We start from the raw sequence: 26,145 nt of genomic DNA, 5'->3' as shown, positions 1-26,145 counted from the left end.
AACATCATTTACAATAAAGTAAATGAAAAGATCTAGAAATAGATATTTCTCCGACATACAATAAACGACAAAGATTTTTATTTACCCTGCATTCATCCTTTTTTATTATTTTTATTTTTTTGGTGCTGGGATTCAATCCAGGGCCTCATGCATGTTAGACATATCCTCTACCACTAACTACAGCCACAGCCCCTCCCTGACAACTCAACTCTTTATTGAGTGTACATTATGTACCAAACACTATTATAAGAATTAGGGATATAGTACATATCAAAACAAAACATAAAAATATGATTTCTGCTTTTTTAAACCTACATGCCTACGTTAAAATAGACATAATCAATAAGTAAATATTGTAGTTTATTCACTTAAATTATAGGTAAATTATATACACTATGCATAAATACAAAGATCCAGAAAGGAGAAAGTTCGGATGATTGAGGACAAGGAAGAGGCATATGGATAAAGCATCAAAACGTGAAGATCTTTGAATTGCATGTAAACACCCATCAAAGGCATCCACCATGAGAGACACTAAACCACAAAGCAGACTGAATGACTTAGCTGACATGCGTCAGTTTTTGTCATGGCCACCCCTGTGCTGGCACAATGAAACCGTGAATGTACCACAGGCTCTTGTCGGTATATAACAAATAGAATTCAAGTCTCAGAGCCAAAGCTCTGGGCAGGGCTCTAATCCCTACAAGGAAGAATAGTTTCTTACCAGTAACTGATTATTATTCATTGTTGTGAATAATTATTCAATAATGAATAACTGAATAATTATTAATTGCTCTCATTATAAATTCTCTCTCAGAGGCCATTAGCATGGATTTTAGACCATAGGTGTTCCCAAGGTATTTTTTTAGATGACATGGTTCAAATGTCATTCAGGAAGATACTAAGAGGTTGTAATTAACTAAGAGGTTAAATTTTTAGAATGTGGCCTATTATAGCAATTATAGCACTTTTATTGATAGTCACCATACTGGAAAAAGAAAAACCGTTACTGTAAACTTGTCGATTTGAAATTTTCAAAATATAATTTCATGTGTGTTTCTAGGGCAAGAAAATTCTCCAATAGATGTAATGTACTTTTCTGATGAAATGACCCGCACCCACCTCCTCCTACCACCACTGCAAGGCTCTTTTGCAATGGATGGTTTTATGCATGATAGAATTATAGGGCTACGACCTTGGCAGGGGAAATGACTAGCTGCACAGAAATGACCTAAACAGAAATGGTTTCCGTGCTTAGGCAAGGAAGTCTGTATACATCATCATTAGAAGTTTAAACCAATTTTTGAAAAGCGATAGAAGACCCTACAGACAGCGGCTGTAAGAATGGATGCACAAATGAACGCGAGAGATGACACACTTTCTCACCATCCTGCCTGACAAGCTAAGAGACACCTGACTGGGGCAGTGACAGTATACATCCTTCACCCTTTAGAATTCCACTCTCCTCTTTAATTCACTTAAGCTGGAAATGAAGATGGAAGAGTGTTTTTGAAGTAAACTGCTGACTGAGACCCAACATCTGCCCAGAACTACCTCTTAAGAAACTGAGAAATGACACTAATTCTCAATCAGCAAAGAGCCATCTGAATGAATTTAAATGTCTTAGTTTATAGGTGCATATACTATTTTTTTTTTAGCCAAAACACTTGCATGAGAACTTCTACAGCTAGCCATGACGAAGAAGCAAAAGATGGACTTAGCTTTTCATTGTGAACAAGACCCGAACAGGATTGACCTCTAGGACAGGACAACTTTCAGTAGAAACACCCCAAATTTCTGCTCAAAGGCCCCATAGGAGGTGCAGGGGGAGGGGTGGAACCCAGAGAAGCCAAAGGCCTAGCCAGGCAAGGAGTTCAGAACTCAGGCAGCTGGAAGTTGCAAGATAGAGTACTGGAAAGGAGATGGCTATGAGCTATGCAAAAAGAAAACTCCACAAATCTGCCTATGGGCTTCCTCAAACCCTTTCTATGTGCAAGAATCTGTGCAAAACGTTATGCAAAGGCCGGAATTACAAAGAAACAGGACCCAAAACACAGTTAAGAATTTCACATCAGCAGTCATTTCCTTTTCTTTTCCCCTCTTAATTATATTTGTAGTTCTCTGACAATTTTAAGATTGTTTAATTTCAGAAAACAATTTTTACAGAAACAAATATTTGAACTTTGTCAATGCTGCATGTATTTGATTTTTCAAGAAGGCACTTTAAACTTGCGACCAGTCATTCATTCACTCCTTTCATTAGTTCAACATATAAATGCTCACTGAGTACATAAGAAATTGTGTAGGTTCCAAGATTATAAAAAGGACAGGACACTTCCTCAAAGAGTTTTACAATTGAGTTGGGGAGGAGTGCACAGAGCTAATAACAGTATTTAACACCCATTGAATCCTTACATGCAAATTCAGTTCTAAGTACTTAGTATGTAAAGAACTCATTTACTCTTCACAGCAGCCTTATAGTGGAGGAATTAGTGTGTGTGTGTGTGTGTGTGTGTGTGTGTGTGTGTGTGTGTGTTTGTGTTTTGGTGGTACTGAGGATTGAACCCAAGGCCTCATTCATCTAGTTAGGCAAGTACTCTACCACTGAGCTACATCCCCAGCCCTTTGCAAATTTTCTTTTGAGTCAAGATCTTGCTAAGTTGCCCAGGCTGACCTTGAACTTGTGGTCTTCCTGACTTAGCTTCCCAAGGAACTGGGATTACAGGTGTGCACCACCGTGTAGAAAAATACATTGAGATGCATAGAGACATTACATAATTTGCTTATTTACATTCTGTGAGTGACAGAACCAGGATTTCAAGCCTTGCAATCCAACTTGAAAACAGCTGTTATTAAACATTAGCATATGCTTCTTAAGAAATGAACTACCCATGAAGTGTTTATTGGCAGGCTACCAAGTGCAAAACTTTATGTTAGGTAGCTAGTTTTAAACACATTAGGGCAACCCCTAGCTTAAAGAAATTTATGGTCAACCATAATTAACATTAAAATGACTACTATGGATTACTCCCTGAAAACACCCACAACACATGACTCCTGCAGGAAAAAAAAAAAAAAATGCATTAGGAGTCTTAAACAATTTGCTTATGAGTTAACTTCAGAAGCCAAGTAAGAACTGGCTCTTTAACGTGTGATAAGTTATTAATAATTCTTCTCTAGCGATGCTAGGAATTGAACCCAGGGCTACTAACATGCTAAGAAAGTGCTCTACCACTGAGCCACATCCCTGTTCTTCTTTTCTTTTTATTTGTTCTTTTTTGAGACAGGGTCTCACTAAGTTTCCCAGGCCAGCCGAAACTAATGATCCTCCTCCCTCAGCCTCTTAAGTAGCTGGGTGTTATAATTTGAATCTGAAAAATACCCCAAAAGTTGGTGTGCTGAAGGCTTAGTCCCAAGCTGGTGGCTCCATTAGGAGGGGCTGGAAACTTTGGGAGCTGGGGCCTCCTAGGAAGAAGTGGGTCAATGGAGGCATGCCTTTGAAGGGTGTAGTTTGTCCCTGGACCCGTTCTTCTCCTCTCTCTTCTTCCTGGCTCCCATAAGGTGGGCAGCTCTATTCTACCATGTATTCCTCTCCAAGATGTTCTGCCTCATCACAGGCCCAGATCAATGGAACCAAATGATCATGGACTGAAACCCCTGAAACCATAACCTAAAATAAATCTTTCCTCCTTTAAGTTGATCTTCTCAAGTATTCTGTCACAGTGACAGAAAGCTGACTAACACTGGAATTTCAGGAACACACTACCATACCTAGATTATTCAGGAAATAAGAATACTTTTGGTGTTATATGTTCTCCTGTCTGAGTTTCCTAGGGTTGCTGTCACAAATTACCACAAGTGTGGTGATTTGAACAACAGAAACTATTCTCTCATAGTTCTGGAAGCCAGAAGTCTGAAACTATAGTGCTGGAAGGGCCTTCCCTCTGAAGGTTTTAGGGATGAATTCTTCTTTCATCTTTTCCAGCTTCTGGTGGTCCCTGGCATTCACTGGCTTGTGGCTGCAAAACTCCAATCTCTGTCTTCTTTTCTGCCTCTTATAAGGATACCTGTCGTTGGATTCAGGGTTCACTCTAATTCAGGACTCTCTCACCTTTAGTTCCTTACCTTAATTATATTTGCAAAGATATCTTATTCCAACTAAGAACACATTCTGGGTACCAAGGGTTAGAATGTGTTGGGCCGTGTGACAGGTGTTTTAGGGGCCAATAAGCAATTCGATATACCCATTCTACTTTTATTTTTATTGTTTGTAAGATACCAAAAGGGGTGGATGACAAGGACATCAGGGAGAGACTTGGTAGTAACAAGAATGGAGATGGAGAAGGACATGGGAGAATGAGTGCAGACAGCAGGAAGAAATAGAAGACATCAACAACACAGTAGCCAAGGGGTTCATGATTCTCTTCTTCTTAGGCTCAGATGTAGACAAGAGAGATCAAGGGCAGAGCGGCTAGAAGAGACATTATTAAGAAAAAGATAAGACTATACCCAAAGGACTTACAAACAGCATACTACAGGGACACAGCCACATCAATGTTTATAGCAGTACAATTCACGATAGCTAAACTGTGGAATCAACCTAGATGACCTTCAGTAGATGAATAGATTTTTTAAAAAATGTGGCATATATGCACAATGGAATATGACTCAGCAATAAAATAGAATAAAATCATGGCATTTGCATGTAAATAGATGGAGGTAGAGAAGATAATGCTAAGTGAAGTTAGCCAATCCCCAAAAACCAAATGCCGAATGTTTTCTCTGATATAAGGAGGCTGATTCATAGTGGGGTTGGGAGGGAGATCATGGGAGGAATAGACAAACTCTAGAAAGGGCAGAGAGGTGGGAGGGGAAGGGACAGGGCAGGGGTTTAGAAATGATGGTGGAATGTGATGGACATCATTTATCCAAAGTACATGTATGAAGATATGAATTGTTGTGAATATAATTCATGTACAAACAGAGATATGAAAAATTATACTCTATATGTGTAATAAGAATTGTAATGCATTTTGCTGTCACATATAAATAATTAAAAATTAATTTAAAAAAAAGACAAGAAACAAATGTCAAGATAATGAGGCAGCTTTGGAGATAGTGCTCAAAACTTCTAGTAATGAGCTGCATTTACACTGTTATAAAAGCTTAAGGATATTTATAGATATAACACATTCATGGACAAGCATAAATAACCTTGTTATATAAACTAAGGATGTAAAACAGGGTCACATTTAATAGTAACAATGCACATATTACTGAATTTTGCCCTTAACTCACACCCATAATTATTTCTGAGAGTCTCCATGAGTTGTCCTCCTGGGATCACAATCATGTTCATCACGGTATTGGCCATCTGGACTTCTGCTACTTCCCCATTGGCGTGAAGGGGTCCCACCACTCTTTTTGTTACCCTCCTGGGCCCCATCCTGCCATGTTCCATGAGGACTTGCTTCCTGCATCTGCTGGGTACACCTGGTACCAATACTGTTTGAGTGGTGGACTCTCTTCCAGATGCCAATACCATGGAAGTGGTAGAATCCTCTGGTTTCAAAAAATGGCACTGGTACTCAGAGTGCAAAGCCTCATGGAATTCCAGTGTGGTAACACTGCTTTCCTTCCCTATAATATCACCCTTCCCTATAATATTGGGATTTACAGCAATGCTTCTTGTAGACTTCACATCCCCATATGCTCTCCCCATAGCACCAGGCACAATTTCATTCCACACCACTACGTACACCAGTGAGATCCACACAGCAGAAGAGCATAAGTTGGTAAAGCATCAAGCCATATGGATGGATTTCTAAGTTGAGGTAAGAAAACAAGAAATAGGAACAAATGAAACAGAAAAAAATGATTACTACCTACACACTGTGCATCTAGGAGATCTTTGCACAAGTTTTGGGTGAATTCCCTAGCCTAGCACATGGGTAATCCCTAAGTATTTGTTAAATTAATAAATGAGATGAAGGTATCGACTCTATGGAAACTATGTGTTTGGGTGTCACAAGATAACAAAGTTCACAGTCAACTTCTCTTTCCTGTACCTATAGTAGGGCTTGCTTACATCTGCCCTGGATTCCCTAGCCTCATCAGGGAATTATGATTTTTTTGAATCAGTATTATTTGCTTAAAAGTCTATTTTTATTGAATAGAAAATCCAGATGATGGAACCTGTCATGTATTCAATAAGTTTAAGTTTTAAGAACCTTGGGCAAACCCAGTAATTCTACAGGTTTGAATCTGTAGGGTCAGTGGATGCTGCTCACCCACACAGCACATGGGCCTGAGGATTCTGAAGGGCTTCAACAGAAGTTCAGTCCAGAAATCTAATCAACAGCATAGCATGTAGAAGATAGCAGACTAGCCATATGGCTGAGAGCAATGTTTTCAACTACAGGGCTGTGACTCAAAAGAAATTAATTTAGAGAGTTAATTCCAGCATTAAAAAATAATACTAAATAAAAGAATAGCATGATGCAGAAAAATAACAACACACACTGCACAGAGTAAGGGCAAACATTGTTTTAGCAAAATATTTTGCTTTGGGATGTAGACATTTATGCATATCTACACCTATATATAACTGCATGCACACTTATGCATGCATGTGAGTCCTGGGTAATAGCATAAATTACATTATTTACAGTGAGTTATGCAAAAAATGTCTGAAAGGCACCATTACAGAGAAGGCAAGCCGACAGAGTCATGAAGAACCAGAGCGTATTCCACCTAGAATACTGGCAGCTACTGCTCAGCTCCAAAGAATTCTGGCTATAGCTTACAATTTCCAAGAGAAAGCAGAAATCTGCACCTTTGTAAAATGTCATTTTTAAATATTGGCAACTAATTCAACCAAACAAAACAGAACAGATATATGTGTTGAAGACAACTCTTATACTAACAGTTTGGTTTCTCAGTTGTAGAATAATATTTTTAAATACCTACTGTGCAGAAAAAAGATGTTACTGGGCACCCTCCTATTCACAAATATTTACTGCTCTTTCTATGAGGACCCCCACTTTTGTTTGTTTTTATTTTTATATTTTGCAGTGCTGGGGAACAAACTTGGGGCCGTGAGCATGCTAGGCAGGTGCTCTCCCATTGACCTCCACCCTGCTGGTCCTCCCTTTCAAGAGACTGTACAATCCACTCACAAACATCAGTCTTCGACAAATGATTTGCACTGGTCAGTGCCAGGTGAGTGGAAGTGACACTTGTAACTTTTATAACACTTCTGAGCATAAGTGTTATAAGCTGTTGTGTGACCTATCATGTTGCTCTTTTCTCTTTGTCTGGAGGCCAGTGATGCTCCATATTGAGGGTGCCCATCCACCTAAAAGGCCAGAATGTTGGTGATGTGGAGCAGACCACTGACCACTGGAAACAAACCGGTAGCAAGAACAGGAGTTAAACCTTGTTGTTTTAATCTACTGAGATTCCCAAATCATGTCACTGTGGGATAATTTAACCTCAACTCAGGAACACACTGCTTTCCACAGATATTTCATAAACGACCTTATTAAATTCCCAATGATCCCTTCATTAATAATTATCTTGCCTTAAAATAATAGCATGTCACATGACCAACAGACATATTAAATGTCTGCAATTTCATTAAAATTTCATCTGCTTCAAAATTTCATTTAATTACAATAAAACTATTAGAAATACCAAAATGAGTATACATCCACAAGACTGGGATCCTAATTAGAAAAAAAATACTCCATAAATATGTCAAAATAGACTCTATGTCATATATGACCAAAAAGAACAAATATGAAATTTTTTTTAAAAAAGGAACACTAAAATGATTCCTTAAGTAGTAACCAATCTTTGAAACATTAGACACATTAAAACCATAATGTAACACCACTGTGCAGTCACTGGAGTGGCTTAGATGAAAAGGAGAGAAAGTACTCACATACTGGTGAAGAGGGGGAATAATCAGACGCTCACATATAGGCATGTACACTGGTATGACAACTTTGGAAAATTATTTGGAAATCTCTGCTAAAGCTGAACAGGCATATCCCACAGTGACTCTACTTCTAGGCATACAACTAACAGAAATATAACCCAGACATGCCTCAAAATACACAAACTAGGAAGTTCATAGTAGCCTACTCATAGGTGCTAAACTTCTGAAACAATTTAAATGTCAAATGGAAATGGAATGGAAAAATAAACTGATATATTCATACAATGATATATATCTATACACACATGAACATATCACTGATATGTATTACCTGTACCACGCATATTAATGAACCACAATCACATGCAACCACTTAAATAAATGCACAAACGTGAGTTTCTGTTTAATTATATTATAACATTCATTTTACGACAAATGGCTTTTCCTCTATTACAAACAGCGTTACTCTGCATTTTACTGTTTGTGTCTTCTTACTCAAAAATGCAGGGTTTTCTGGGGTACACACTTGGGATTGGAATTGCTAGAGCTTAGTACCCAAACATCTTTAGTTTTACTAGACAAGGCCAAATAGTTTTTCTAGGTGGTTTTACCAAATTACAAGCCTATTGTTAGTGTTGGAGAGTGATTTTGAACTCCATCTTCCCAACTTTTGGTATAATCCATATCTTTTAGAAATCTTTAAAGAGACATAGGGGTTTGACAAAATGTTACTCAAGTTCTTATGACCACTGGATCTACAATGAGCAGGGCAGGTAACATACTTTGTGATCCAGAACGAATATTAGATATTATATATATATATATATATATATATATATATATATATATATATATATATATATATTTTTTTTTTTTTTTTCTACTTCCCTAAGAAAAAGTCTGGTCTCTTCTCCATAATTCTGAAATTTCTGAAAAATTTAAATTTCAAATCCTAGTGTTGCTTAGAAAAGATTCACACCACTAAGAAAAAATCGTTACATGATTATTCGCATTTGATGTTGAACTGCACAAAGTAATTAGCTACTGAACTTTGTTAATATTATTCAAGAAAATCAAACTAATGTTGAATGAAAATATTTGTACCAGTGTTTCTTATCTCATATAATCCTCAAACTTCCTTTCCACAGCTAAGAAAAGAAATGTCTTTAACCTGCAGTGACAAAGCCAAGTGGTGGCTGGATCACAATTCAAACCCAGGTCTGTCTGATTACAAAATGCCTTTGTTTCTATTAATCATCTTTGTTTCTTTTTGTAATACCCCTCTGAGCTATTATTTTTTCCTTTTTTTTTTTCAAAATAAAGACACTTTGTACTGTTAATTTTTTTTTTTAATTTGGCAAAAGGGAAATGTTGCTAGCTTTATTTTTTTATTTTTATTTTTTTAAAGTTTTGAGCTAGGCAAAGTTTTAATGTAATTATAACCAAAAGAGCTACACTTTTTTTTTCTTCAAAAACAGTTTATTTTAGAGTGAGAACATATCACTACTACTTTTAAATCCTGGTGTATTCAAGGCAAGTAGTCTTGATACAGGATATAATCAAATCATGATATACTTCAGTGATTTTTATACTGAGTCACAAACAATATAAAGACACATTGTATTGAATACAAAAATAAGTGTTAAGTTCTTGAGCTTTTAAATTAGAATTTCATAAAGTGCTTTTCATAAAGTCATATATTAATTAAGTGGATATAATTTCCTTATTAAAGGCACCTTGAATTTAATTGGCACATGGCATTGATTCACCTTTTTTTTTTTTTTTTCCTTTTTGGTAATTTCAAAGTCTCTTCACATGTCTTCTCATACACTTTGCTTAAATTTTCTTTAATTCATTTGAACAGCAAGCCCTTTTATAAATAAGGTGAACTTTATAAAGGTCACTTTTAAGGCAGTCTTAGGAGTTTGGCAATTTTGCTATGCATAAACTGATTCTTAACGATTTTTAAAAACAATTACATTGAAGTGGCAAATTTGGAAACAATATACTAATTCAGAGTCCATGATTTGAGATGGTATTTTAAATACATGTTTTATCTTCAAGGTGTTCTGTTGTTTTCTCAGAGCCATCTGGGTATAAATCGATGGTTGCCACAGGTAAAACATTCACTTTATCCATCTGAAGAATCGCTTTGTATTTAGAAACTGGGAAAAGCACCTCTAAGATGGTTATGATCCCAGCTGCTCCTAGAATTCCAACCACCATGACGTTCAAAAACATAAAGAACACGGGAAAACACTGCTCCAGAACTGACACAGATCTTTTCTGAACTTTTCCATCCACTGACACATTACCTTATATGAGGATGGAGGCTCTGCTCTGAGAGGAGTTTCAGGTAGTTTTCCAGGTAATGCATCTTCATCTGTAGTGGTTTCCACATTCCTGAGAAGATACTGGCTGGTGGTCTGCAATGAACTAACACTTTCCACTTTTTCGGAGAGGTTGGGAAGAGTAAATAAATTGTCCCTATCTCGGGAAATAGAGTATAACGTGCTTTCTTCCAAAGGAAGGGTGTAGTTTGAATGTCTGAGTACTCCCTGGTTCTTGACTAAAATATCAATTTCGGTAACTTCCTTCCGTTGAGCTTGTTTTCCATCAATCTCTACTACCTCTTCTTGAATGACAATTAGTTGCAAACTGGAACTCGATGTCATAGGCCACTCATGAACTAAAATCCTTACATTGACAATTCCAAAATATTCCTTTTCCTCCAAATTTTCCAGCTTTTCATTCTTCACTATCAAAGTCTGACAGCTTATTCGGGTTACACCACTATTTACAGGTAAGTCATTTACATATACCTGTCCACTCTCATAGGTTATGTTAAGAACAACCTGTTCTTTAGCTACCTCCCCATCATCTTTCAGGGTAGTTACATTAATTTTGATGCCATCCCGTGGGGCTCTGGACAGCTCTGGTGGAGGCTCCCAGGCATTCGTCCTCAGCCACCCGAAGGCAGGCAACGCCAGGAGGAGCAGCAGCCGGAGGGCGAGCCACGCCGGGGGAGCACCATCCATCTTGCACAACCCAGGCTTCGGGCTGGGAGGGCCTGTTGCTAGCTTTAAAATCTTAAGCATTGCTGGACACAGTGGTGCACACCTGTAATCCCAACAGCTCAGCAGGCTGAGGCAGGAGGATCATGAGTTCAAAGCCAACTTCAGGAAAAGCAACACAGTGAGTCCCTGTCTCTAAATAAAATACAAAATAAGGCTGGGGATGTGGCTTAGGGGTGGAGTGCCCCTGAGTTCAATCCCCAGTACCCATCTCCCCAACACACACAAATCTGAAGCTTAATGAAAGCAGGTGACACTCCATCACCTCACTACCTCCTGAGTGGTCTTCAGCAATTGAATGGACCTCCTTAAGCTGCATCTTTATGATCTGATCCAAAGAATAGCTATGAGGATTAACAGATAAATAATGGCAAAGTCTTGGTGTTGTGCTTTGCAAATAGTAAGTGATCAATATTTGCTATATTGTTAACAACACAGACACACGCCAACATTTATTAAGGACAACACTTTAACAAGCCTGCTTTGCTACTGTTCTCTGCTGTGTTCATATCCAGCAAAGCTTCTGGCACAGACCAGCTGGCATAGGAAGTAGTTTGAGTGGGTGTCAGGGATGTCCTATGAGTGGTGACATTTAGCTGGGATCCAAATGGTGAGAATGTGCCAGTGGTCTAGGGCAAAGCATCTCAGTAACAAGTGAGAAGCAACAGCAAGTGCCCTGAGGTGACGGGAGCTGCCCTGGATACAGACCTTCAAGTCCTGATGCCCTGGGCACTGACCAATTATTGCCTTCAGTCTGCCACAATAGTGCCAGGTCTTGAAGTAGCTTGGGTGTTACCCCAGCTCCCATAGCAAGGTGTGGCTCCAGGTGTAGGCATCACTGCGGGGGTGGAGCTATACCCACCTGTTCCTTTGTAATCCTACTCCTTTGCCCTTTTGGGAATAGAATGTTCCATGGAACTTCCCCTTGTGTGTTCCCTATATATGAATAAAGAATGCGGGTGGCTCTCTCGCTTTCCAAGGACACTTAAGGTCGCAGAGCCGTCTCCGGATTACTGAAAAGGTAATTCTGTGTGGTTGCGAGCTTTCTTTGTCATTTTCTTGAGTTATTGGAATAGTCAGATTTTGTGAACCCAGCATTAGGTCTCCAGCTAGGCTTGATGGGGACACTGAGGGAGGAAGCAGCAGCCAGGAGGCCAATGCGGGTGAAGCAGAGTCATACATAGTAATATAGGCATCGCCTCTGGGAGTCAGCAGGTGCCTGACCACAGCTTTGCAGAACACAGTACGGGTGATAGTCCCAAATTAGGATGGTGTGGCATAAGGGTTTCCAACTTTACAGTGGTGCAAAAGCAACATACATTCATCAGAGACCATACTTAAAAGTCTGAATGCTGTCCCCTTGCCAGTGTATGTGGTAAGAAATTCTTTCAATGCTGGGCAGCAGCAATCAGGTGCAGTTCCCAGTAGCCCCAAGGTCATGAGGGAAATAACAGATACTTCACAGTGTCCTGCGTCAGTAAGCTATGATGGTCAGTAGGTTAGGTGGTTGAATGAATTTTCCACTTAGGATATTTTCATTTTACAGTGGGTTTATCAGGATGAGATAACATCATGAGTCGAGGAGCATCTGTTTGGATGCTTTCTCCAAATTCAGTGCCTCACCATTGGAATATTTTTAAGGTAGGAGTATGGTACAAACAAAGAATATTGGTAGAATAAATAAGAATTAAAAGGATCACCTTAGCAGTTATGCCTCTCCTGCTTTAAAAAAGAGATAAGGCTTTCACGTGAGTAGTTTTTTCAAATTCTGTCCAGATGACTGCTTGTTACGGCTGTTTATGAATGGAGAGTTTGCATCAACCCAAAGTTCCTATGGTGAAACCCTGACTGGGATTGCATTTGGACATGGGATCTTTGGTAGTTAATTAGGTTTAAAAGAGGTCATGAGGGTGAGGCTCTTATCTGATGGGATTAGTGTCCTTAGAGACATAAGAGAGTTTGCTCTTGAATGGATGCGCCTCCCTCTCTCTCTGTCTCTCTAAGCCATGTGAAGGATACAGCAAGACCGTAAGTAGGAAACAGGCCATTGCCAAGAGCAAAATCAATGGGCATCTTGATCTTAGATTGGACTTCCCAGCCTCCATAACTATGAGAAATAAATATTTGTTTTTTAAAGCCACCTGGCCTGTGGTATTTTATTATGGTAGTCCAAGTAGATTAATACAATGACCAAGATTTAGTCCAAGGAAGAATGAAAAACTCTAAATAAAAGCATTGAATGCATCTTACTTAATGCTTCTACTTTAAGAGAAAAACAAAATGCCTCTAGAGAGCTCAAAGAAAACTGACTAATTAAACAACAAGAATAGTAAAGGAAATTGCTTGTTAAGAAATGTTATCTATTGGTTCATTGCTCTTTTCTAATTGCACCCTAGGGAAACTAGACAATGGTATTCATTGAATTCCTGAGGGTAGGCCCTGATTTTGCCCCTGTGAGGTAAAGGCTCAATTCAGCAAGAGAAAGACAATCTGGCTGTCCAGATTGAATGAGACAGTGACACACACAAATGCATGGCTCTTCATAGCGGCATGCTGAACAGAGAAGGAAAGATCTTGGAGAAGGTCAGTGTTTTATTTATTTGCTTGGGCTGTTTATGGATTTTCAAATAGATGTTATAAGACAGTATGTCAAAATATGGAACCTGTTAAGAGGTTCAAATGTCTTGTTTTGCTGATGCAGCAAATATTTCCCTCAGCAAATATTCACTGAGCATCTGTGAGTGCCAGACACTCTTCTGGATGCTTGGAATACAGCAGTGAAAAAGAGAGGTGTAGTCCCTGCTTACAAGGAGCTTGTATGGCACTTGGACAGAAACAGAAAATAAGCCCTCAAAAACTCTCACGTAGTGGAAAATGCTAAGACTGAAATAAGCAGGAATATATTAGAAAGACCTTAGGGAACTCTTTCCATCATTAATCACCTACCGCTTATGATGAATAAAAATTAATTGGAAGCTTAATATTCATCTCTGCTTTCTCTTTGTTCTTGAAAGAAGAAATGTTTTCATCACTTTTAGTACTTAAAACAACAAAATAAAAATCCATCGTCTTTCTTCTGCTATTATCATTCAGTTATAAAAGATTGGGTCCTTTTGAAAGACAAAATGGAAAAGACTGCTGGATAAGTCCAATGAGGCATTCAAGTCCACAGGTCTGGGCATAAAATGTAAGCAGTGTGAGCACAGGGACCAGGTTTCCCTCATCTCTGCATCCTAATCCCTGGCATGATTAATATGCTAAATATAACGGAAAATTGGGCAAGTATATCAAAGAGTAGTTCAAAGAAAAAAGGAATCCAAATGCCTAATAAACACAGTAAGATGTTAAAACCAATTCTGTAGCATACTCCACGAGACGTACTTTGGCTATCATATCAGCCATAGCCACGAGGTCCGCTCAAGTGTCATGCAGGGCTGTCACTTGGCAATAAGATTCGACCTGACCCAGGGAGTCCCAGGAGACGAGGATGCTTCAACATCAGTGCAGCTTTCATAAACCTTAGAGCAACCCGGAAAAGCACAGCCTAACCTCCCTCTGTGAAAGAAACTGCAACCGACCATCCTAAATACAGGTATAAAGAAGGGAGAAGAATCCCCAAACTCTGAGGTAGTCCTCCAATCCCTGGCTGGTGTCTTGTCAGAGCACAGCCTGGTGAGCATCAGACCATGTCTAAGACTCATCTTTGATGGGAATGAGACGGAAGGAGAGAAGTCACCCCGGGGGAAGCTGGTTAGCTAGGACCACTCAGAACCCCAATGGTAACAACTCATAATTAAAGAAAATCAAAGTAAAAAGAGAAGGGGTTTCAAAAATTAAAACTTATCATAGTGGTAAAGCTGAGAAACTTTTGTAAAAACAAACTCCAGGGTCCTCCTAAACTGTGTGGAATCATAAACTCCTAATTATCATTGGAGGGAGATGCAGTCTTTTGAGAAGGCAATTTGGAAAGAAACATCAAAATATAAGTATACATCCTGCTTTACATGGAAACCATACCACAAACAATTTATTCCACGTAAATATTGCCAAATGCATAAATATGAAGTTATAAATATATTCCTTATGGTATATTTATAACAATAAAACCTGACAATAAACCAAGTGTCCGTCAACATGGTGGGCTGGTTTCATAATATGTGGTATAGCCATACCTTAAAATAGTATGTAGTTGTTTAGAAATAATAGAGAATTCCACAAAGTATGTAATTAGGTGGAAAAAAAAATCAAGGATCATTAAACATTTATGGAACAATTTATAAGTGTGCTCATCTACTTTTCATGACTGTGACAAAATAGCTCAAAATAATAATTTATAAGGAGAAAAGGCTTATCTTAGCTCCTAGTTTCAGAGATTTCAGTCCATGGTCAGTTGGTTCCACACACCGTGGAAGGAATGTGTGTGGGGTGAGGCCTTCACCGTACGAAAGCCAGGAAGCAAACAGCAAGGAAGGAGCCACGGTCCCAATATCCCCTTCAGTGTCATGTCCCCAATAACCTAACTTCCTTCCACTGGGCCCCATCTCCTAAGGATTCCGCTATTTCCTGATAGTGCCACAGGCTGGTGACCAAACCTTCGACACATGGGCCTTTGGGAAACATTCAAGATACAAACTATAATAAGCATGTGTGGATAGTGGGTGGTAGAAAGAATAATACTCCTCCCCAACCCAACATGTCCATATTCTAACCCCGGGAACCTGTGCATATGGTGGGCTACGGGGCATGGGGAGTTATCATTTGATCATGTGATAGGAGAATAGACTGGCTTAACTGGTGGGTACAGTGGAATCACCTGGGTCCTTAGAAGTTGAGAGAGAGGCCCCGGAGGGGACCAGGGGGATGGCAATGTGAGGATACAGCTTGACGTTGCTCACTTTGCAAATGGAAGAAGGGGGCCACCAGCCAAGGAATGTGAACAACCTCCAGATGCGGGAAGGGCAAGGAAAAGGATTCCTCCCTGGAGACTGTGAGAGGAACACAACCCTGTGACCTCCTTGATTTTAACCTGTGAGACAGCAATTCAGAGTTCTGAACTTTAAGATAGTGTCTGTTTTTTTTTTTGAAGTGGTGAGGCTTAAACCCAGGGCTTCACACATAGTAGGCAAATTCTACCACTGAGCTACAATCTAGCTGCACTTAAATATTTAACATCCATAATATTACTTTAAAAATATATAATAACAACAATATAGAATTGTTTCTAATTGGTATTTTAAAATGTATAATTCCTTTTATAATGCTGGTCATTTTAAGGATAATTTTCTATTCTAGCCAAGAAATAATGAAGTATATGTAAGAAAAATAAAATTCTAAGAGGGTGAACTTTTGTCTATATTATAGTTCACTCAAAAACACTTGGAACTACCAAATTAGAATAAATAAATTTTCTAAAAAAGTAAATAAAAAATTAATTAATTAGAAATTAATTAATTTTTAAAAAAGGACTAGGAACTTCCTAGTGCAGCAGTATAGACTTGTAATCCCAACAACTGGGGAGAAGAGATAGAAGATTACAAGTTCAAGGTCAGCCTAAGCAACTTAGGGAGACCCTGCCTCAACATAAAATAAAAAGAAATGGAGTCGAGTGGGATGGCACATGCCTGTAATCCAGTGACTTGGGAGGCTGAGGCAGAAGGATCACAAGTTCAAGACCAGCCTCAGTGACTTAGGGAGACCATCAGTAATTTAGTGAGACCTTGTCTCAAAATGAAAAATAAAAGGCCTGGGGTTATAGCTCAGTGGTAAAGAGCCCCTGGGTTTAAGCCACAGCACCAAAAAACAAAACAAAACTAAACAAAAGGAATGGGAGTGTAGCTCAGCGGTAGAGAGTCCCTACATTCCATCCCCAGTACCCCCAATAAGAAACTTAGCGAGACCCTGTCTGAAAATAAAAAAGGGCTGGAGATGTGGCTCAAAGGTTAAGGGCCCCTGCATTCAAATCCCTGCTACCAAAAAAAAAAAAAAAAAGAAGAAGAAGAAGAAGAAGAAGAGGCTGCCTTTGCCTAGGCCTGCAGATACCCCATGGATAACCAAAAGCAGGATGAAGTGTGACACTTCTGCCTTCATTTAGTATCTATCTGTCTCCTTAATTACCTGAAGCTTTGCTCAGTTGTGCACTGGGCATGTTAATCATTTAAGAAGTATCCATCTAAACATGAGTAATACAAAGTTTATTAGCCCTAAATTTATCTAACCTATCTTGTATCTCTTGTCTGAGACAAAAATCTGCAGGGACATTCAAGGGTCAACTTTTATAACATTGGACCCCCTGGAGTGGCACCTGAAAGTCTCAGTTATTGTCCTACACCTTCCAGCAACAAGTGGAAGGATGAGGCTGTCCCTGCAAAGGAGCAATCCTCTCATGAGAACTAAACTGCCTCTTCCAGATCAGGAGTTTGATAGACAAACACCCTGAGCAACAAGTGAAAATTATCCCCTCAAGTGATAAAAACTGCTCAGGAGCCAACTTGAAAAATCAGAACTGAAAAAATGACTCGCCAGACCACAGTCTGACCAGGACTGCTTACTCACACAGACCTTTTGTCCCAGTCCCAATTCTTCTTCCAGTCAAATCTTCTGTCTGGGCCTGAAGGCAGGTCTGAGATGCTGGATCTCGCTTTGTCTTCCCAAAAAGGCCATAATCATGAAAGTTTCTTTTCACAACTACCCTTCCTACTTGTTTGTTTTTTCTTTAATTTTTTTTTTGGTCGTAGTTGGACACACTACCTTTATTTTATTTATTTTTATGTGGTGCTGAGGACCGAACCCAGTGTCTCGCACGTACTAGGCGAGCGCTCTGCCACTGAGCCACAACCCCAGCACCCCTGCTTGGTTTTTGAGACAAATGTTTGGGCCTGGTTTGTGGGGCCCTCTGGAGTCAGGCCTCTGGCTTAGGATTCTAGTAACACTTCGCCTATGAAGTTCAAATCAGAAACTCTTTTCTCTCTTGCTTAAATTCTAGGTGAGAAGGGAAAAGAAAAGAGGATAGGCACTTCCCAGGCCAGCCAATCACTTTCAAGATTTATCTGTTGTTAACTAGAGTTTATAAGTATTTCAAAGAACTCGTATAAATAACATTTTCTGTTTCAGAGATCACTGTACACCTCAGCCTCTTGCCAGTGAAGCCCAGGTTCACTTTTTCAACCCAGGTCTGTTCCTCAGGGCACCAGGAAGTTTGCTTCTTCAAATTGAGATAGGATAGAAGGAATAAAAGAATAGTTGGAAAGGAGACACAAAGGAAGTTAAGGAAAAAAAGATTTTAACAGACGTCTCACATACTTTTCCAGGTCTGTGACTCTTAAATTCCTGGGAAATCTGTAAATCTTCTGGTGTGCTGCTAATTACTCCCCCAAGTAGATTAAGCAAAGAGAAGAGAGATACAATATCTTGATGACTATAATTTAGGGGACTTTTTAGCACTATATGTTGATCAGATAATGAAGATCACTTCTGCCTTAGAATCTCGAAACTGACCAGACCACCAGAACCCATCTTGAGATCACTGGACTAATATCGTTCCTACATACCTTTCCATACCCACTCCTCACCAGATTTCCTTTAAAAGAAGAGTCACAAACCCCAAAACACCTCTCTCACTCCCAAGATGACCAGTGCTCTCCCTTGAACGTGTATTCCTCGCCTCTCTTGAAACAGCCCAGGTTCACCCTTAGATGTGTAAACACTTTCCTAAATCAACCTCAGTCTATGCCTTTGACTGACACTTGGCTGAAATGCTTTTCCATCACTTATTCCAGGAACCTAACTCTTCCTGAGTTGAGTACCCAATCCACTCCCTAGATCCTTCTTCAGATATATCTCTTTTCTGGTGACAAAACCTTTTTCCCTTCCTTCCTTCTTTCCTTCCTTCCTTCTTTCCTTCCTTCCTTCCTTCCTTCCTTCCTTCCTTCCTTCCTTCCTTCCTTCCTTCCTTCCCTCCCTCCCTCCCTTCCTTCTTTCCTTCCTTCCCTCTCCTCCCTCCCTCCCTCTCTCCCTCTCTGCCTTCCTTCCTTCCTTCCTTCCTTCCTTCCTTCCTTCCTTCCTTCCCTCTCTCTCCTCCCTCCCTCCCTCCCTCTCTCCCTCTCTCCCTTCCTTCCTTCCTTTTTTCCTTCATAGCTGTTACTATAGTCAACCCTACCCACCCAGAATTCCTAAAGACTGGTGCTGAATAATATGCAAATTCACCACTTACCCAGTTTCCCTGCACCACCTTCCCCATCCTCTCCTAACTCAGAATTCTTAAAAGTGGCCCAGGAGTCTTCCTTTCATCTCAAGGTTTCCATCTATACAGAAGTCCCACATACTTTTTCTCATTATTTGTATAGATGGAAACCTTGAGATGAAAGAAAGACTACTAGAGGACATCACTCTTGTAATTACCCCTTCTACTGCTCTCCTTCACCATCAGTTTCTCTTGCTTGAAGGATCACCAGTTTTACAAACACAGACTACCACCAAGGCAGGAATTAATAATAAAACAAAATTTAAAATAATGGTGTCCCCATCCTTCTGCTACCATTCCAGCAAAAAGCTCACATGGATGCTGACACTTGCCATCTCCATTTCCTCATGTGCTCTTTGGCCTATTGTCCTCTGGCCCCAGTTCCCACCACCTGTCAAGGTCATGGGCAACTTCCACCTTGCCATATCCAATAATCAATTCCTAAGCTCATTCTACTCACATGGTTCTTCATTTCTTCTTTTTGAAAACGTAATTATCTCAGGGATTCTAGGTAGTTGCTTTTATCTTAGTCTCTTAGACTCCTCCCTGTCTTTCTGACTTCTGTATCACTAGATCCTTGGATATCTTCTCCTGTCACTCCTTCAGTGATCTCCTCTAGACTCAAGACTTTGAATGCCATCTATTCACTAAAGACTCCCCAATTTCCTTCTCTGGCCTCAGTTCCTACCCTAAGCTCAGACTCTGAAACCAGTTGTGCACTTGTCTTTTCACATGCATGTCAGACAGGCAGCCTGAACCAACCAGACATGACCAGAAGAGAAGTCTGGATGTACTGCCCACACTCCCCACAACAAGCCCAGTCCCTCCATGAGGGTCTTCCACGGAATAACATGACATTGTGTGATGATTTTGCTTCTTGCCCATCTCACATCAATGTAAGTTTCATAGGGAGAAGGGTGTTGCCTAGAGTCTTGATGAAGTTCTGTTTCCAGACCAGTATCTGGCAATCTGTGTCCAATAAATATTTAATGGATGCAAAATAGTGAGAGAAGAAAAATGAAAACAATAAACATTAGAAAATCTGCAAATATCAAACAACTATAAAGATGCTTTCTTAAAAGTTCTTTCTAATCAGTTGAAAAGTGTAAACAGACCACTTTTTTTAATGCTTTGTTGGAACTCTGCCAGGTATTAGGGTGTTAATGTCTGTAGGTGGAGATGATGACTTCTTTTCCTCTTTAATGTCTCATGCCTCTCATTATTCTCCTAGTTATCTGGCAATCCTGAGAAGGAGAAACTATAACTAGAAACAGGATACTGAAGGGATCCAAAGGTATCACTTAGATCTCTGGAGGCCAATGCACAGTTGTTTTTCTGTCTAAACACCCTTCCCCCACCACCATTTTTTTAATACTAGAAAGTCAACCTAGGCAACATTTAATAATTTTCCTTTCTTACTTAAAAATAAAATCAGCTTACTGAGAATTTTTAACATTCCTTTTCGACATTTGCCCCTCAGAGGGTGAGCCTGTACGTATCCTCTCCTCAAGAGGGAACAGAAAGCATCGATGCCTGATCCACACATGACCTTGTTTGAAGACTTTAGTCTAGTGATTCTCATGTCTGTCCCCAGAACTAGAGAATGAACTCTGGAATTAGATCTTCCCAAGAGCATTTAGCCAAATTAGGGCTTTGTGACATTCTTTAAGCAATTCTTAAACTTAACAGGAACTATAATAAAACAAGGAACAATTTATCTACTATAATTCAAGTTTCTTTTTTTATTTATTTTTTTATTATTGGTTGTTCAAAACATTACAAAGCTCTTGACATATCATATTTTATACATTTGATTCAAGTGGGTTATGAACTCCCATTTTTACCCCGTATACAGATTGCAGAATCACATCGGTTACACATCGGTTACACATTGCCATACTAGTGACTGTTGTATTCTGCTACCTTTCCTATCCTCTACTATCCCCCCTCCCCTCCCCTCCCATCTTCTCTCTCTAAAATTCAAGCTTCTTGATAAGAAAAGCTAAGGGTTGCTTTTTCTTTTCAGATGCCAACCTTGCTTCAACCCAACACTCAAGTTCTTAAAATGCAAATGGCTCCATGTTGTGATTTCATTCTCTTCTTAAATATCCGTTTATTGGGTACTTATCCTACTAACCACTGTAAGAGCCTTGCATAGAGGCAGGGAGAGGTAAGTTATTTGTTAAGGGCCAGATCCTATGCTTTGAACACTATGTATTCTTTGTTCCTGCTGATAATTTGAACTATATTAGTGTCATGGTTTGGATGTCCCCTAAAAGCTCGTGTGTGAGACAATGCAAGAAGGTTCAGAGGGGAAATGATTGTGTTTTGAGAATCTTAACCCCTATCAGTGAATTAATTCCAATAGGGATTAACTGAGTGGTAACTTGAGGCAGTCGGGTGTGGCTGGAGGAAGTAGATCATTGGGGGCATGGCTATGGGGTATATATTTTGTATCTGGAGAGTGGAGTCTCTCTCTCTCTTCTTCTTTCTGATCACGATGTGAGCTGCTTTCCTCTGCCACACTCTTCCACCATGATGTTCTGCCTCACTTCAAACCCTAAGGAATGGAACTGACTGTCTATGGATGGAGACCTCTGAAACTGTGAGCCCTGAAAGAAACTTTTTCTCCTCTACAATTGGGCTTGTTGGGTCATTTAGTCACAGTGGCAAAATAGCGGACTAAATTATGATTGATATACATTACTATTATTTATGCTGTACATGTTTAAGATATTTGAGGCCACTTATAATAAAATAGGTATACGTGATAAAGCAGTTAAGATAAAATAGTAAACTTTTAAAATAAAAGAACAAAAATTCTTGAGAACTATGATGTAGATTTGACGTCTGAAAATGGAGATTCCCCGGTATCAATATGACTTAGTTGTTTGTTCCATGGGAACTTTGCCCAGGCCAGATAAGACCATAAACCAATAATTCAATTTTGCCTTAGGAAAATCACGTCATCTTAGGTGATATATTGATTGCTCACCTGGGCAAATAGCTCACATATCAAATAACATCAAATAGCCTGACCAGGCCTCAAGTAGTTATTTGAACTGAGCTTTAAATTGAGTTCTTGGAAAATGTGGTATGTATATGTATTTTATATATATATTTTACATACACACACACACACACACACACACACACACAATGGAATTTCTTTCAACCATACAGAAAAATGAAATTATGTCATTTGCAGGAAAATGAATAGAACTAGAGACTATAATGTTAAATGAAATAAGCCAAATTCAGAAGGTCATTGTGTTTTCTCATATGTGGAGGCTAGAGAGGAAAAAGGAAAAGAAAGTAAAGCAGAGAGAATCTCATGAAAATCAAAGGGAGATTAGTAGAGGAAAGGGACCCGGTTTATGAAGAAGGGAGAGAGGAGAAAGTGCTGAGAGTGATATTTGCCAAATTATTTTGTTTTATGTGTGCCATGTATGACTTTGTGACAACAAATTCCATCATTATGTACAACTTTAATGCACCAATTTAAAATGTGGAAAGAGAAAAAACAGAGTTCTTTGATTCCTAGCAAATAAGTAAAAAAGGAAAATACAATTCTAATTATCTGATTAAAAGTGATATAAGATATTCAAGAGAAAGGCATTAGCTATTGTTTTTATCACCAAGGTACAGATGAAAAAACTAAGGCCTAGAGAGATTATAAGATTTAGACAAGATTCATTGAAAGTAAGTGGTGGGGACTGAATCTGAATTCAGGTCTTATCTGACTTTAAAGTGCAGTGGGTGTTTTGGTTTGGGGTTTTTTTTTTGGTGAAACTGGGATTGAACCCAGTGGCACCCTATCACTGAGCCATATCCCCAGCCCCTTTTATTTTTTATTTTGAGACAGATTCTGCTAAATTGCCCAGGCTGACCTCAAACTTATGATCCTCCTGCCTCAGCCCCGTGAGTAGTCAGGATTACAAGTGTGCATCACTGTGCCCTGCCAGAGTATGTATTTTAAGTCACATCATACTGTTCACAAGAGTGCACAGCTTTCTAATATCCTACATCAAGTGAAAACCAAAACTTAAGAAAAAATAGAGGAGTTGAGGCACTGCATTATACTTGATAACCTTTGGGTATCTATGTTGGACAGGGCTGAAATAACGGGGGAATTGGAGGTAATTCTCTGATGACAGCCTCAACTATCCTGTGTCTCAGACTGAAGGAGATGAAGATATTTTAGGCACCAGCAATTAGGTGGCAAGGCTGACATTCTTCATTAAAAGGATAAAAAGCCTGCTGGGAAAACTTGACTGGATGAGGGAGGTCATCTTATCTTCTGGCAAAGAGACATAAGGATCAAATGGTCCTCAAGCAGAGCTTTGTCACACTGAGAAAATATTTTGCAGAAAAAAATTATACTGAAATATTTGGGTATTATTAGCTCTCTATTTCAAATACTAAAGAAGCTTAATATTGATTTTCCATATGTGGTTGCAAAAATAATTGCTCTCTGTATTTCATTTTAAGAGAATATCTATGAAAATTCATATTATAATAGTTGATAAAGAATTATTCTTCTTGCCTAGAGTCAACTGAACTAATGATTTCATAAAGTCACTCTTAGAAGAGATACTAAAATTAGCACTTTAAAACAAAAATGAAGGCTGAATAAGTCTTCTAAACTGCTCTATTAAGAAACACATATATGCCAGGCATGGTGGTGCCCGTAATCCCAGCAGCTCAGGAGGCTGAGACAGGATTGAGAATTCAAAGCCAGCCTCAGCATCTTTAGCAAGGCTCCATGCAACTTAGTGAGACCCTTGTCTCAAAAAAAGGGGTGTAGGGCAGCTGGGGACATGGCTCAGTGGTTAAGCTCCCCTGCATTCAATTCTCAGTACAAGAAAAAAGAAAGAATACATGCATAATATTGATAATCTAAAAAGTGAACTAGACCATTCAGAGATGAATGAAGAGCCTCCAAAGTAATTGAAACATAAGGAATAAAATAAGGGAAAATAGTATTTGTAAACTTTACATATATTATTGTGTGGTAATAATTAAATAGGCATAAGAGTGGGTAGAAAGAATAACAGAACAGGACGGGAATAAGACAGAATAGAACTAAAAAAAAAGCAGACACATGGATAGAAAATCACAGTAAAGACAGAATAATGTGGATGTTCTCTTAGAAACACAAGTGTCCTTAAGGAATAAATTTAATTAAAAGGAAATTATGGAGAAAACAACTCAGACCAAAAAAAATGTTTTAATTATTCATTAACTGTGTATAGAGTTATTCTTGGATGTGAAAAGAAATAAAGTGCCAGGCGCAGTGGCGCACACCTGTAATCCCAGCAGCTCAGGGGGCTGAGGCAGGAGGATCGAGAGTTCCAGGCCAGTCTCAGCAACTTAGTTAGGCACTTAGCAACTCAGCAAGACCCTGTCTCTAATAAAAATTTTTTTTAAAAAGGGCTGGGGATGTAGCTTAGTGGTTTAACCCCAAGTACCAAAAAAAAAAAAAAAAAAAAAAAAAAGAACAGGGGTCCTCAGGCCTAAGAATTGGACAAATCAGACCATTTTTAGCTTGCAATTTGGTATATTGTGTGGGGAAGTCCATCTCCAAAAGCAGTTACAGCAAAGCACCAACAGTGTAATTACACTTCATAGGAATTCTTCATAGGAACTCAGCCTTCTTCACTATCTTAGTCTGTTTCACACTACTATAACAGAATACCAAGACAGATAATTTATAAAGAAGATAAATTGATTTCTTCTGGAAGCCAGGAAGTCCAAGAGCATGGACCAGCATCTGGGGAGGGCCTCTATGCTGCGTCACAACATAGTGGAAGGCATCACACGCCCGCTCAGATCTTTCTTCCTATTATAAAACAACTAATCTTATCATGGGGCTCCATCCTCACGGCTGCATCTAACTCTAATTTCCTCCCAGAAGCCCCACCTCCAAATACTACCAACACCTAAACTTGGAGATAAAGTTTCCAACATCTGAATTTTGGGGGAACACATTTGAACCATAGCAATAACCCTGACTTCCACTCATTTCAGATAGGAATAGGGACAGATTGCTAACAACCAATCAATTTCAAGGTCATCTAAGATATGCACAGAATAAACAAAGAACCTGGTGTGAAGTCATTAAAGAGATTTCTCTCAGACTAGAGAGCTGAGTGATGTACACCTGGATGTTTCCCATAGGACATTAATTCAGGTGTGTACTTGGAGGATACCAGCCAAGTACTTCCTGCTCTGATTTTGGCAATTGCCCCGGGGGGAGCAGCACTCTGGCAGAGAAGTGCCTTCCCATATCAGAACAAATTGTATATTCATTTTATTCCCTGAACAGTGTAATATAGGTGGACAGTGCCTTGCACATTCTGCTATTTCCAGCAATGTCTGGCACAGTATTTGCAGAGTAGGTGCTTAACCGGATGGTCATTCCTGAAGGAGATATTTTATATAAAATTAAAATATACAGAGTTTCCATCTCTCTTTGCCAGAGTCTGGAAACTTGTGGTTACATATGACTCTCTGCACGTACACATGGAAAGCATTTGCCAACTCAATAGTATTTCTCTCAATCTGAAGCTTAATGGTGGATTTGTCCATCACAATAAGAGGGTAATAACACTGTCTGACCTTGGAGTGACTCATTGCCCTTCTCTGCTGACTGGCCCCAGGCAGAAAGGGTAATACAAAATAAATGAATGGGTGAGTACACCGCAATGAGATGGGCATCGCCAATTCTACTCTTCTGAATCCAATCAACTTTTAATATATCTTCTCTCTTTGTCCCAATAACACATGCCCCATATAGATTGAGATATGATAAAGAATTGAGTAATAGACAAAGTTATATATTATTTCTTATTCCTCTTTTTTGAAACTTTTTTAAAAATTGATATAGA

General features: G+C 39.1%; 1 protein-coding gene and 1 pseudogene across 8 annotated transcripts in view; both read right to left on the bottom strand.

Annotated features, from left to right (window-relative positions):
- Bicd1 (BICD cargo adaptor 1) overlaps positions 1–26,145 on the bottom strand; it is a 229,526-nt gene that overhangs the window by 86,695 nt on the left and 116,686 nt on the right. The gene's annotated exons all lie outside the window — the stretch shown is intronic.
- LOC143396792 (glycoprotein integral membrane protein 1 pseudogene) lies at positions 9,936–10,980 on the bottom strand (annotated as a pseudogene).

This window comes from Callospermophilus lateralis, chromosome 4 (assembly GCF_048772815.1).
Source record: "Callospermophilus lateralis isolate mCalLat2 chromosome 4, mCalLat2.hap1, whole genome shotgun sequence".
NCBI lineage: Eukaryota > Metazoa > Chordata > Mammalia > Rodentia > Sciuridae > Callospermophilus > Callospermophilus lateralis.
Note: the sequence above shows the minus strand (reverse complement) of the source record. Positions and strands in the feature narration are given on the sequence as shown.